General features: G+C 36.9%; 1 protein-coding gene across 3 annotated transcripts in view; it reads right to left on the reverse strand.

The window, feature by feature from the left end:
- The window catches only part of EEFSEC (eukaryotic elongation factor, selenocysteine-tRNA specific), a 119,713-nt gene that overhangs the window by 65,316 nt on the left and 39,945 nt on the right, over positions 1 to 14,452 (reverse strand). The gene's annotated exons all lie outside the window — the stretch shown is intronic.

Raw genomic sequence — 14,452 nt, forward strand, 5'->3', positions numbered from 1 at the left:
TTGAAGTTTTATCACTGTCTTTCAACAGGAGAAGCAGGGGAAAGATAATTGAAAAACAGATGAGGCCAAAGATAAAAAAAAAAAAAAAGAAAAGAAAAGCTTTTAACTTGGCCAGTAAGCCAAGTTTGCAAAGTCACTAAGTAAAAGCTTGCTTCAACCTAGAGAGTTTTAGCTTCAAGAATCAGTAAAACAAAAACGAGGGAAAAAAAGTTACATGCAATACTTCAGCATACATTTATATACCACTTACTCTATATTCTACATGTAACATGCACACATTTCATAACCCTTCAGAATATTTAGAGGATAATTTTTATATGAAGTTTAATAGTTGACAAAACAGCTGCTGCTAGTCACTTAACATCTTCATTTTTGTCTTTACTAAAATGCAAAACAACACTGTATCAATGGAATATTCTCTGTTCAGTCAGCATTATCAGTTCTTGCATCCCTTCAGACATAATATTTTATAACTGAGTTTTTTCTCTCTTTTTGTGCAAAACATAGGTACCTTTTAGTGCCTTTGAGGTTTTTTTTTTATTTTATTAAAGGGGGATAAATTTCACACTGTTTGGAAAACATGCCACTCATTTTTCTAGAGATATTATTTAAAATCTCAAAAGGATGTTAATATTTAACAAAAGCATAGGGTTAGCCTATTAGAATATCAATGCTGACATGATTCTATGATTCTATGTTATCTAAGGCAAAGGCTTATTTCAGTTGCTTCAGAAAAAAGCCAGCACCTTACCGACCGTGCAATAGTGAAAGTGAGGTTGTAACAAATTCCAATCTGACTCTTCAGCAGTGGATTCCTATTGCTGTGCTCGTAGGAGAAGTAAAAATATTGACAAAGTATAATATCATTTTTTTTTTCTGATAAAGTGGTGAACAACACTGCAGAAAACCTTCTGCAGATGTCAATCTACAAAACAAAATCAGGTTCCCACTCAAACTTCACTCTTTTTAGTTGTGTCAGACTCATCGGTATACGAAGGGGTAAGCCCTCACTCTGCACGGACACAGGGGAATGAAAAAGGGATGCTAGTATGAGGTTTAGCAGCTAATAAATAGTTTCACTGTTATAAATTTCAGTAGAAACATTATTAGTTAAAATTGGTGGGCTTTGTGGTTTAATACACAGTCAGTACAAGTAATTTTTCTACAAGCCTTTGGCTCCATCTGCTGACTTTTTAATATTAAAATAATTGATGAGGCTGAAAACATTCATGATTTTGGCATACTTAAGTCCTCTACGTTTTTTGTTAGTGTGGTTCAAAAGGTAAAACTAAATACCCTTGGTGTGTGGTACAGTAATTCTGTCAAAATTATCTTGAAGCAACAATATACTAGCTCTGAGAAGGTACTTCAGTGAGCCTGGGATGCACAAGGGGTAAACAAATCTTATTTGGAAGACTGGCTGGAATCAGTTTTAAGCAACAGGTATACATCTGGATGTTTATGTCACAGAATCACCCAGCTCTTAAGTCCAAATCCGAGAAGTGAGATTCTGAGCGGACTAATAAAAAGAATTGACGATCTATAACACAACCCTTGTGAGAGTCCACTAGAGACATTTGCTAAACACCTGCCTGTGCTGGTTTCAGCTTCTCCCATTTTCACCAAGCTGTCTGCCTCACAGAAACTAAAGCTTGTTGTATTTATGAACAAAAACACAAAAAGAAAAAATACTCTGAAGGTTCAAAAGCCCAAAAATTTGCCTGTTCCAGCTCTGATTTATTTTTCGTTACTGCAGAATTCTGATGACTATCATAGTGCTATGAACTCAAACTAGACAGAATTTCCACACAAAAAAATTACATGAGATACATTTAATATGTCTTTAAATATAGCCAGGGAAGTCTCAGACTCCAAAATAAAAAAGTCACAGTACTTCATTAGGATTTTTTTTACAGTTAAATAACTAAATTTATCATTAAATAAAAGCACACTAACTTACATGAATGCTGAATTCTCGTGCCTGCAAGATATTTCAGTGGTAACTGGGATAATCAACACCTCTGACAATCTCTTTTTCTTTATGACTAACTTCCAGTACCTGTATTAGAAAAATCCAACAACCCCTCCACCCCCAAATAACACACAAATTTCAAGACTTCATGTGCCATCTCTGTGCACTCCGAGAAGTACTTCCCCCATATTACCAGTGCAGGAGACACAGTCAAGCCTCTCAAACCAAATCCCACTTGTTACAATTGCTACATATGGGGAAGACATTTTTTCTTTTCACATGCCATTCATAGCTTCTATATCAACTTACTGAAGTCTTAATGTTTGACTGACAAACAGGTAAAAAACAATAGACAGAATCAGTTGTTTCTGCAAGGATAAATACAAGATGAAGTCTTAACTATGTTAAAGTTAAGATTAAACAGAATCTGAACCAGACCCTAAAAAAGCTCACTCTATCACAAAGGTGTGAAAAAAAGCTCACCTTCATTGCTTTATAGAAAAAAAAGAAAAACTTTTCTGAAATTAAAACATAGAAAATCCTCTTACACATAGCACATACCACAGATACTGTAGTTTCCAAACAGCTTCTTTTAAAACTATTAAATGTTTATAATGTCTCCTTCAGAGTTGAGATTGAAGCTAAGGAATCCATTACTTTCAGAAACTGAAGCCAACACACATGAATTAAAATCCTGAACAAAGATTCCCAAGAAGTTTTAACAGTACATGAAACACTAGGAAGATACAAGACTCATTTCGACATGGTGACACTCAGATGTAGGTATAGGTCCAATACGGTGAAAACTATACGTACAGAAAAGTTCACATGAGGGAAAATTATCACCACATAATTTGAGATTTACAGAGACATTAAGGAAAACTTAAAAATATAATCACATCCAAACAAAAATCTAACCATCTGCAAATTTGATTTTCCATATACAGGAAAAGAGTAAGGAAACAAAGATGCATGTTGTAAAGCATCTAAATGCTGACCCAAGTAAAAAGCCCTGGCTGGTGTCAGCGTAGCTCGATGACACCAAACAAATAAGAGGCAGGATTAAAACTTCACTTCCAAGCCCATCAGAAGGGACTTTGTCCATCAGGGACAACAATGTAATGTAAACTAAAAGGCAGAAATACAATGCCTGATTTGTGGAGTTACAGTCACTGTGCCAGAAAACTTGAACATTATGGATTCGAAACAACATTAACTCAGCCCACTACACATTGTGAATACCTAATGGTATGTTTTTACAACTGTTTGTAATGTACATGTCAGATGGCCTAAGCCTTTCTTGTGAGTCACACCATAACCACAAAACTATGCCTAAACGTTAACTTTTATTTCTCCAGCCTATTTAAGTCTGATGTAAAAACTTCTTTGCCCATCTCTTTCCATACATGAACCTTTAAAACTTCTTGCCAATATTAATTAAACTTCATGTAACCCTCAGACAAAAAATAGAATCATCCTTATTTAAAAAAAAAAGAAACACCACAGAAATTTGTAACTCTTGTTTTTTCTAATTAAAAATAAAAGACGAAGCTTCTGTAAAAAAAAAAAAAAAAAAAGCAGCCCCCAAAACAGGAAAAAAGTTAGAGCCTTTACCTTCACATTATTATTTGTGTTTTTACTAGAAAATTAGTGTAATTTTTTTTAAAATACCGCTTAGCTTCCTGACAAAAACATCCCTCAAAAAAAAAAATAATATCCTCAATGTTTCTAGTAATCCACCAAACCAGTTCAGTATGTACATGTTTTAAAGAGGCAGAGACTACTGAAGCCACAATTGCCTTCCCTAAACATGTTCCTCTCAATGTTATTACCTCTATTATCTCTATTGCTAACAGTAAACCTGAAGTTTGCAAAAATCCCCCCCCACTCTATAGATTTTAAAATCCTTAAAAGCCTCTCTAAAAGCAGGAATAGAGTCTGTGATCTCAGAGAAGACAACCACTTATGTGCTGTCTGCACATATCTCACATCTGGAAAGTGGATTTAAAAATGGAAGTTCAACAACCTGAACAGACAGTAAAAGTGAAGAGGAAAACAAAAGCAAAGACACAAGTACAAGGAAAGACTTGAAAAAAAATTTGAACTTTTTGTACTACAAAAAAAAGTATTTGACTGCAAACGTATCTTAGAAATTTTGACTAATCTGTTAGCACTTGCTGCAAGAAGGAAAAGCAGACACATCATGATTTCTACCAACTTGGAGATCTCCACCATTTTCCCCACTATTTAGGGCATTGTATGCCTGAGAAATATCAACACATCCGAATAAACTATGTTGAACTTCAATCTTCAGTAGCATCTCAAGCTTGCATTAAGCCTCACGTGAGGGCTCAGAGAAAGTTAGGACCCCCACTCTGTACCACCACATTGGAAAACTTCCTCCGCCTCCTCTCAGAGACAAAAAACACGCCGTGGGGCGAAGATGCTTAATAACCTCCTCTACAGCCCAAGCGACCGAGTAGCCTTTGACAAGACTGGAATGAAGCATTAATTCGAGGGTCCTTGCCACCTCAATATATTTTGTACAAACAACTATTTCTCCCCAAACAAGAGCATCACACCAAGAACAGAAATAGAAACGTGTCATACAAAACATGATTCTTATTCAATCACCACCTGACTCCAATTCGCTCCTAAAACTGACACAAAACAGTCCAGGGTGGGATTTTGTGTTTAATTTATTTTTACAAAGATCTGTGTACTTTTTTGCATTTAGATTAAACTGGTGTCGCTTCGTGTTGACCCAAGGCCAAACTGGGCATTTATGTCAGTTTTACTGGGCATTTTTATCCTTTACTAAAAATAAATATTTTTAAGTTTCCCATTACAATCTTCTTCTTCTCTATGGTTTTGTTCTAAGTGTTTGTGGTATACCTGCAAATTCCTCACTCCCTGAAGACTTAAAATTATTGCCAACTAGTCTCTCACTGTCAACAAGCAGGATCAATGTCTTCAACTAGGCAAGGAAAATACCACATAATACCCATATTTCAAAACTGAACTGATTTATAATGGCATGTATTTTTTCCCTAAGCCACCATTTAATTTTTTGCAGTCCTACATGTTGCACATCAGACAAAAATCTCTTCTAGGAATGGTTAGCATAAAAGTCTACTGAAATTCATTATATAGTGAATATAATATTAAGAAAAAGCAATTACAACATAGTAACTGAAATGAAGAAAACAAAAATCAAACAGTTAGATGAATATTGAGAAAGAACAGAAAGACTCCAGGAGGTTCTGAAACCTCACACAAAACTTACGTGAAAAACTTCCACATCATTTTCAGTACCTCTGTCTCATCCAGTGAAGAAAAAAAAATTGTCTCTGTATATAACAATCATTGCTTTTAATGAGTTAATCTGTTGTCACAGCCAATTTCTGCCACCTGAACTGAATAAGGAGTAAGGTCATCTCCACTGTTCTTTTGCAGAATCTACTGCACACCCTATATACAGGGTATATATTAAAAAAACAGGTTGCCTAGACAGATCAACTATTAAATCTAACTTTCAAAGGCCTGATAGTTTTTAAGTCTACAATTTAAGCATTTAAAGATGCATTAGCTACAGTGACTCTTTAAAAAGGCTATTTGACCTTTTCATTGTGATTTTTAAAGTGTGAAATGTTTATTCTTGATTATTTATCCATTAGAGGAGAAAAGAAAGAAGCCAATTGCATGTCATGGGATATGCTTTCAAGCTAATCTTTACAATCATGAATAGCCTGAGAGTTTGTAGTTTTCATTTCAGACAGTTGCAAATGAAAATCTCTGTCTAGGCATTCATATCATGTTCATCACAGTACTATCTGGGCAGCTTACATAATTATATTATTCCAGTTGATACTGTAAACATTGGCTTTCTAATATTACTTTCTCTTTCACTTCAAACTGCACCAGCTATTATAGTATAAAGCTGCAGGAATACTCTAGTCAAGAGATGATTCTTACATTTCATTTCAACAGTACATGTTATTGTCACAGGCACACGACAACAGATTCAGCTGATGAGCTGAACAAACGTTTAAAGAGCAAAGTCAATTCTCATGTAATTTTCACAGTAGTAACAAAGAATAAATTTTAGAGTTTTATAAATAAGGTAATCTCAGGAACTCACAGTACAAAGTATAAAATCCAGAGGACTTCCTATGTTGTTACAGTAACACTTCAAAAAGTACTCTGGTAACAGACTCAGAATCCTGAGCACTTATGCACTCTGCTGTCTTTTACTCAAATTGAGAAGCTAATTTTCAACAGTTTTGGTTAAATAACGTTTTCAATATTTACATCGGGGTTTTTTTTTGCCAGTGCCCAGATCGAAGCAGAACTTTATAATATACAGACTACAGCTTAGTTAACACAGTGCTTGCTGAGTTTTTCTCCTTAAAAGCCTGATCAAATGAGGAATGGATGACCAAGGAAGAACAAAAAGTGACATTCCCTTCCTTCATTCTGGTTACTGAAATTTTGCCAAAGCCTTCAAGCACTTGAACTTAAATATTTAAAACATGACAGTTCCTCACTGCCCTAACTGAGCCTACTCATGCTAAAGTTACATTCACAGCAGGAATGCAACGTGAAAGCTATGTTTACCATACAGGAAGTTACCTTTCTAATTACTATTCAAGCGTTCCAGTAAGATTCCTCCTCAAACAGTATGTATACGTGCATGCGGGTCTGTTTTCGATTGAATTGGATTGAGAACAATTCTACCTGATAAACTGAAAGAAATAAAAATAAAGTTAATGACCTGGCAGCAGCAATGCTTAAGCAAACAAGTTACGCAAATACAAACCAGCCATTCTTTGCATTAAAAAGTTACCATAAAGTTCAAACAAAAAGGCATTTGGATGAAAGTTTGTGATTACTATAGCAACATCTATTAACTTAGTTTCTAACTGATCTTGTACCCCAGGGTACACAAACCCAAGAATGCAACACTTGATCACCAGAGCAGCAACTGTTCGACAGGACATGTTACCTACCAAGTCTCAGGATAACATGTAGGGTTTTGTCCAGTTGCATCCCAGTCATGGCTCAAGTCATCTTAAAACCTTTCTCCACCTGCACGCAGCTTACAGGACCATTGCTTAGAGTACCAAATTCAGATGGCTCCAGGACTCCTTTTCAAACTGTAAATGCAAGACATTTAGCCCTAGGAAAACAGTAGCTGGCATATCCTGTAGAGGAGGTATTTGCTTATTCATCTTCAGAAACTTCCCTTGAGAGGATAATGCTACTCAAGGTTTATGAGGTCTTGTCCTCTCTCTATTCAGACCCACTCTAGCTTCAGCCTATGGAAACAAGTTCAAAAATACCATCCCAGGGTTTCTCATCTGCCCCTGACTGATGCTGGTTTCAAGCCAAAAGTACTTGAGGGGAAAGTGAAGGAAGAATACTCAACTGTATTGTTACTCAAGATTGCAACAGCAGCTGAAAAAAAAGAAGGGAGAAAAAAAGAAGTTTCTTCAGTCTATGGTTTAAGTGGAAAAGATCAGTCACTCTACTCTGCAGAGCAAACTTTGAGACTGGAAAAGAAACTAGACACAGAGAAAGATGGAAATAGGCAGGAGAAAAGGCAGAACAAGCAGATAAGAGAAGTTAAAGCAACAGAGAAATCTAAATGTCAGGTGTCATCTTAATAACTTATTGTTTGGTTGTCTTTTCAACTTTATTTTGGTATTGCAAACCTACATATTTGTTTATCCTTAAATGCATTGCTGTATTGCTCACTAATATAATATACAAGAATATATTCAATTTTTCCAGTTATGGCACTCTCTTGTTCTAGGATGCTGAGATTCTCCATCAAATCCAGCAACCCAGTACACTGGTAGTTCCCAAAGAGCTATGGAATACTGAGCATCATAGACTATGCACAGAAGTCACATCTGCCAGTCTACACTGGTCAGGGAACACTAACGTGGCATGCTAGTGGGGAGAACAGCTACATATACGAGGGAGCGCATGCAGTCATTAGTGAAACTATTACACTTCAGTGCTAAGATCGACCTCAAAACAACTCTCCCTGTATGATTTTCCTATTAATCCATTGGTTCCCCCTTCTTCAGCTCAGTTTCTTTCCCACCTTGTATTTCTGTAACAACTTTTTTCCACTTTTCTAAGAGTTCTTATGAGACAAATGATTTACTGAAATCCAGAAAGAGGAAAAAGTAATTTGTCTAAGAAAAATCAGTCATAATATTAAATAAAAATATGACATTCATCTCTCTCAGTATTTTTATCTGCTATATTTCTTTTTCATTCTGAACCCCACTGAACAGGGTACCAGTTTTTAGGCAACAATAACTCTGCAGTAACTATTAAGGCAAAATCATCTGTGCACCAAGACGACAAAATATGCACTTCACCTTATCTAATGCACTAACTACAACCAGCCAGCATTGCAGATCCCAAACAAGCAATCAGTAATCACAGAAATACTGAAGATCAAGTCTGCCTTGGAGAACAGCACTGCTTCCAGCAACGCTGCACTTCCATGTAGAGTCTGGATCTCACTTAAAGGTGGCTTAAGTGGATGGATGTAATGCAGAAATCACACACAAATCTCTTTGGATCCACTGTAGGAAGAGAAGCTTGTGTACTTTGGGTAATTATTTTTAATCCATTAGAAGGCAATCTGTATCACAACTGTCTTTAGCTGACGGGGAGCACAGGGTACATCTAGATCCCCAAGAAAAGCTGAGGATGAATTTTAGTATTTGAAGAGTTAATTGGCCAGCACTGACTCAGCCACGTTTCTGCCTACAGAGATCACATTAGACACACAAGCTCCAAAAATACAGCGTATGGTTTGGATTAGCACTGCTCAGGTTGGCTGCTCTCCCCTGGCTTCCTTCCCTTCTGCAGAAAAGAATTCTAAAACTCTACAATTTACATTCAGCTCCCTTCCCATTATGTCTTATCCCTGGTCCTGAATAAAACAAACCTTAACACACAAGGTCCTTCATCTTGCTCCCTCTTTTTACTGTACTTACATGATAATTTAAAAACTGCACACAATATGAACTAAACCACTGTATTTCAAGTAACAAGTAGTGAAAGAATTGCAACATACAAATATCTTCCTGAATATTTTTATACCTGAGCCTTTTTAAAGTCTAAAGGTAACAAGAATTTTTTTATTATTTTGGGGTTTGGTTTTTTTTTTGTTTGTTTGGGGTTTGTGGTTTTTGTTTTGGGTGGGGGAGGGGTTTGGTGTGTTTTTTTTTTTTTTTTTAAAATGAAGAATTAAAATGGATTCTGTTCTTTGGGGTCTCGGTGTTCTTTGATTTAGTTTGGAGGTTTTTTTGTTGTTGTTTGGTTGGGTTTTTTGAGGGTTGTTTTTTTTGTTTGTTTGTTTTTTTTGTTGTTGTTGTTTTTGAGGACATAGTATTGGTTTGGTTTTTTTGAAGTGTGACCTAAAACAGAAATAAAATCAAAACAAAAAACCCCACACAGTAAAAAGTTAAACCCATACATTAAAAATGAGGAAACCGATCTTTAGAGAGAGCTCAGCATCTGCTACTCTTATTCTCTCAAGAGATGGAGTCAAAACGATTTGAGAAGTTTTTATTGCCAGATCTAAATTTAATTCCACAGGCACTGGATCAGGCCTTTAATCCTTTACTTAACCACAAAGAACTGTTCTGAGGAGTTTAATTCTTCCAAAACAACTGATAATATCCTAAATGTTGAAAGCAGAGTACTTTCCAGTATAAGCCAAATCCTGCATGTTTTGCCTTTAAGTAAATGCCACTGCAGATGCAAACCCAGTAGGATTCACACTGATGTTTTTTAGGAAAGGATAAAATCTCAAAAAAAACCACAATCCATGCTTTAGAAGTGGCAATTAAAGGAACAGTTTAATACTTGTACTGAGTTAAATTGCATGTGTAACATCTTGTTTATATGTTTAATTTATTGATTTAGGATTTAAGATTCTTGTATTTTATCACCCACATATTTTAATATGTATTCTGAATTGCCTTTTTATGATGTTATCAGTTACATTTAATTGATTCTCCCTCCAACCTGATTTTCCGAACTGCCCTTCTTCACTGCATTTCAATGAGATGAAAAAGTCCAAGGCAAGCTAGACTTCGTCCCCAGCAGACGAACCTTACATTTTAAAGGCTGTTTACATCAGCATTGGGCAACAAAAATCCAAGCAGCATTGGAAAAAAACAGATGCAGAAACAGCATTCAGACATACTTTCAGAAAATTTAGGAAGGGTTCTATCCATTTGCAGTGCAAAAACTAATCAAGATATCCTGCAGTTTGGAAGGGGTATATTACAAGAATTCAAAATGATAGGGATGAAAATGTATTTAAGATTTCACCATTAAAGTCCACATACAAGTGTCTTCATGATCCAGTTCGGTGGGGTTGGATCCAACTTCACTTTGAGATTTAAATGTTCTCTGACAAGACTTAACTGTGCAACTCTACAAAAAGTCCTTAAGTGTACTGAAATTAGTTCTTAACTACACTTATATACTAAAGCTCACTAATAAGAGGTCTTGGGACATCAAATAGGCTGAAGTACTCATGAGGGCAAAAGCAGATACATCTGTTATGATTTTAACAGCTATGGTGGTTTGAAGGAAACAGTGTTGCAAATGCTATTTGGGTTATTCTATCAGACACCAGAGAATTTTTTTGTTGGATGAGCCATAAAAACTACAGCATGTTTGCCAAAAAATAGACCAAGGTTATCTAGCCAACAAAGAAGCTTAAAAAAATAAACTGTCTTCATATAGTGGACGCATGTGAAGCCATGAACCTTCTCAGTATCACACTTACAAAATGATCCTTCCTAAGAGTTCATAATGTCAATATAATTTGACAGCAAATAGGTCCTCGCCAAGACAGAATCCGCTACTGGTTTAAACTGACACTCATTTACTAGGAGACTCGACTAGATTAACAGAATCAAGTTGCTCACGTTTTTTCATATTTGATATCTCAGGTGACCTCTTGAAAGTATATTAGAGTACTGAAACACCTGGATGACTACTCTCCAACTCCAAGAGAAGCATTTCATAAACATGTTTGCAACTTTTGAGATTGAAATGCTCAACATTAATGGCAATAGTCTACTGCAAACCTCAGGGATGGTGAATGTTGGACCCTTTAACAATAACAGCTCTACCACACCTAGCAGATCAAAAATCTGACAATGGCTGATGAAGCATCTCCAAAGGTCAGTCCAATGATTGGGTGTCCAAACAATTTATTGCATAAGAAAAAACTTTGTACTGTATTACACCAGATACGTTATTCAGCTTCAGCACACAAAAATCCCCAAAATTATTCCCTACAGATAAACATCATAACTGTTTACCAATAACACAGCCTACTCAGCCTTCAAGGGACTCATGAACTTCTGACAAAATGCCATACAAAACGGAAAACTGTACTTTTATACATGCTCCAGTGAAGCTATTAACATCCACCAGCCATTCAGCTTGCATCAGCTTGTTCTAACATTTCCCAATAATTACATTAAACAGAACAGACAGACATTTGAAAGTCAAAGCAAGAAGAAAAGTTTCTTCTTCTTACAAGTCCTCAAAAAAAAAAAAACCACACCCAAAAAACCGAAACCCCAGCAGTTGTCTTCAGACTTGGCTGCCACGTACATGCTTTGTGGTTGCTCTGCACCTGCAGCAGCTGATCACAGGTAAGGCAACAACCAGTCCACACTTTCAGGATGACCAGAGCTGTACCCATTAACTGTGTACATCCACCTCTGCCTCCTCACTCCATTCAGACTTGACCTCTTCTATCATCCTTCACAGCTCTTAAGATAGAGAGACTGATTCTTATTAACCAACCTGAAACATCTGTGCCCTAAAACATCTTTAAATGAATATTAACATATTATCAGCTGTTTTACCTCATCTTCCAGTATTTCCACTGTGCTTGTAACTGTGTGATGACAAACTGGAATCGCTAACATCAGGTAGAAGGAAGATGACATACCAAATAACATTTTGCATTGCTTTTCACAGAAAGATTATTTTTTTGTTTTGTGACAACCAACTATAAAAAAGTCTTGGTTCTTGCTGGTTTTGCATCAGCCTAAGCAGCTGCTGTTCTTGAGCTACTATTTTTTTTTGACCTGGAGAAGGCAGGCAAAGATACTTCTCCCCTCACTGAAAAAAAAAAAAAAAAAAGTCTTCCTTTCTCAATTAAAGCATGCTATAAAAAGACACAGCAGCACTAGAATTTGACATTCACACTCACTTAAACTAAGTTTACTGAACAAAATATACTTAGATAAATATTTTGAAGTGATTATCGCCAAGCCTATGAGTAAAATAAAACAAATCTATATTGAAAAAATCCTTACTGTTCAAACTCCAGGAACTTTCATAAAGCAGAAATAAAAATGTCATGAGTTGTTACAGTTTATGAAGTGGAAGACTGTAGAGATTGAAAGACCACTGAAATAATCTTAAAAGACATTTAGAATTCTGCCAACACGATGTTTTTGCTGCAGAAATCCTAGGTTCATGCTCTTCAAGGTGGATTTCAAGTGCTAGTGAGCAAATAGTACTAACTCAATTGGATAGTGAACTGTTTGCTGTGTCAAAGCTTTTTGCCAAACACATATATATAATTTTTCTTTTTGCTATATGGATAATCAACCCCAGATGGCAATTTACATAGGCAACAGCATAAAGGAATCCACACACTGCTGGTGCTCTCAGCCTCAATCAGAGCAAGCACGGGCATTTGAGAATGTCACTGTTTATTTTTAATTGCTGTGTCCCTCCTTTGTGCAGGTTCAAGCGGTCAAAGATGTCTAAGTCCATTAGAAGAACTGGAAGGTGATGCCACTTCATTTGGTGAGAGGGTTCCTCAAATTTAAAAAGCAGCTGGTTTGTAATGTCCCTAAATGCCCAGTGGGTACCAGCTGTCAATCTCAGTTACCACAGGGTCAGGGCAAAAAAAGGTCAGAGAGAGTCACAAACCACAACGTGTTGTGAAATGTGCTTCCTCCGTTACCTTGTAGGCCTGAGAAAGGTTTGACCTTTTATAGGTATCCTAACCCAACTCTGCATGATGCTAGCAGGGGTAAGTACAACACACAACTCAAACTTACAAAAGTTGCTTCCCTTTACTGTGCGCCTTGGTTTCCACACCTGTCCAGTATGAACATGAATATTCACAAGCTGCCAGTGGCAAAAAAAATAAAATCCAAACTCTACCCACCACTATTGCCACTCAGAAGTGTGAACGCATCTTCTATTTCATACAAGGCAGTGGAAGGATTAATTCATTAGCAGCAATTGAAAATATCAAACTTTGAGGGAAATTGTTAATGCCATAAAAGACAATTGATTTGGCTTCTCTTTGTCAAAGACCTGTTTATCTGCTAACTTTCCTTTCACTTCACTGCTCCCCCAGTCTCCTGGGAGGAAAGCATCTTTTAAAGTTCCACTTAAAGCCTTTCTTACTGTCTTTTATTCACTATATTTTTGTCATTTTCCCCTTCATATGGATTCTCAATGAGCAGACTAAGTCCTAAACATATTTCTCCAAAACATTATTGGCCTATACATAAAGAGCTGAACAGCCATTTCCAGATACAATCTAGTTACGCATTCTTTCTCTGCAAGAAATTACTCCTCTGTTCTGTCTCACCCCCATCTCCCAGAGCGCAAAGCAACAGGAAGTTTGACCAGTGCTGTGCCAAAAGGAAAGCAGCTAACTTAGCTATGCAAGGCTCCTGTTGGGTAGAGCCATCACTCAGCACTCACCAGCCTCGCACTCCTAACTACTTGCCCCTCCTTGGACCCCTTGTGTACACAGGCCCAGGACAGCAAGCAAGACACAACAGACGAGGGAAGGAACACTGCCCAAGGGAAAAAGCAGGAGAGGTTGAAACCAGACCTACAATCCCAGCAGGCGTATTCCCTGCAGGAATTACAAGCACAGCCCATTCTGAGAGCCTTATGTTGTAAACAAGAATACGGGCACTGAGGAACTCCACTAGAAAAGCAGACACAATGGGATACACATCATGGAGATCACTTTTATGCAAAGGACAATATGGTATAAACTAGATGGCCACAGGTATCACAGAAGAGGCTGACCAAAAATCAGCTATCAGCTGCCTACTGTCAGAATGTAACTGGCTGGGTCCACTTTACGCGACAGCTACGAAACACTGCACAATTCTTGACTCATTTTGGGCAATTAATAAAAAGGTAAAGTTAGAGTAGACCAAACCAGGATCTGTGAAACAGGCTTCACCTGTTCCAAGCATGAAGTCATCCTGTTTTCTTTTAAAGGATTAATATATTTTAAGGAAATAAAGTAGTAACAACAGTTGAGCAGTTCAAAGGCCACTGAAAGATCCCTTGACTTTCTACAAGCTAAAAAGCACAACAGCAGCAAGCTACCTACTGCATCCCATCAGAACACGTGACATCAATTAAAGC

This window comes from Chlamydotis macqueenii, chromosome 10 (genome assembly GCF_036417535.1).
Source record: "Chlamydotis macqueenii isolate bChlMac1 chromosome 10, bChlMac1.mat, whole genome shotgun sequence".
Taxonomy (NCBI): Eukaryota; Metazoa; Chordata; class Aves; order Otidiformes; family Otididae; genus Chlamydotis; species Chlamydotis macqueenii.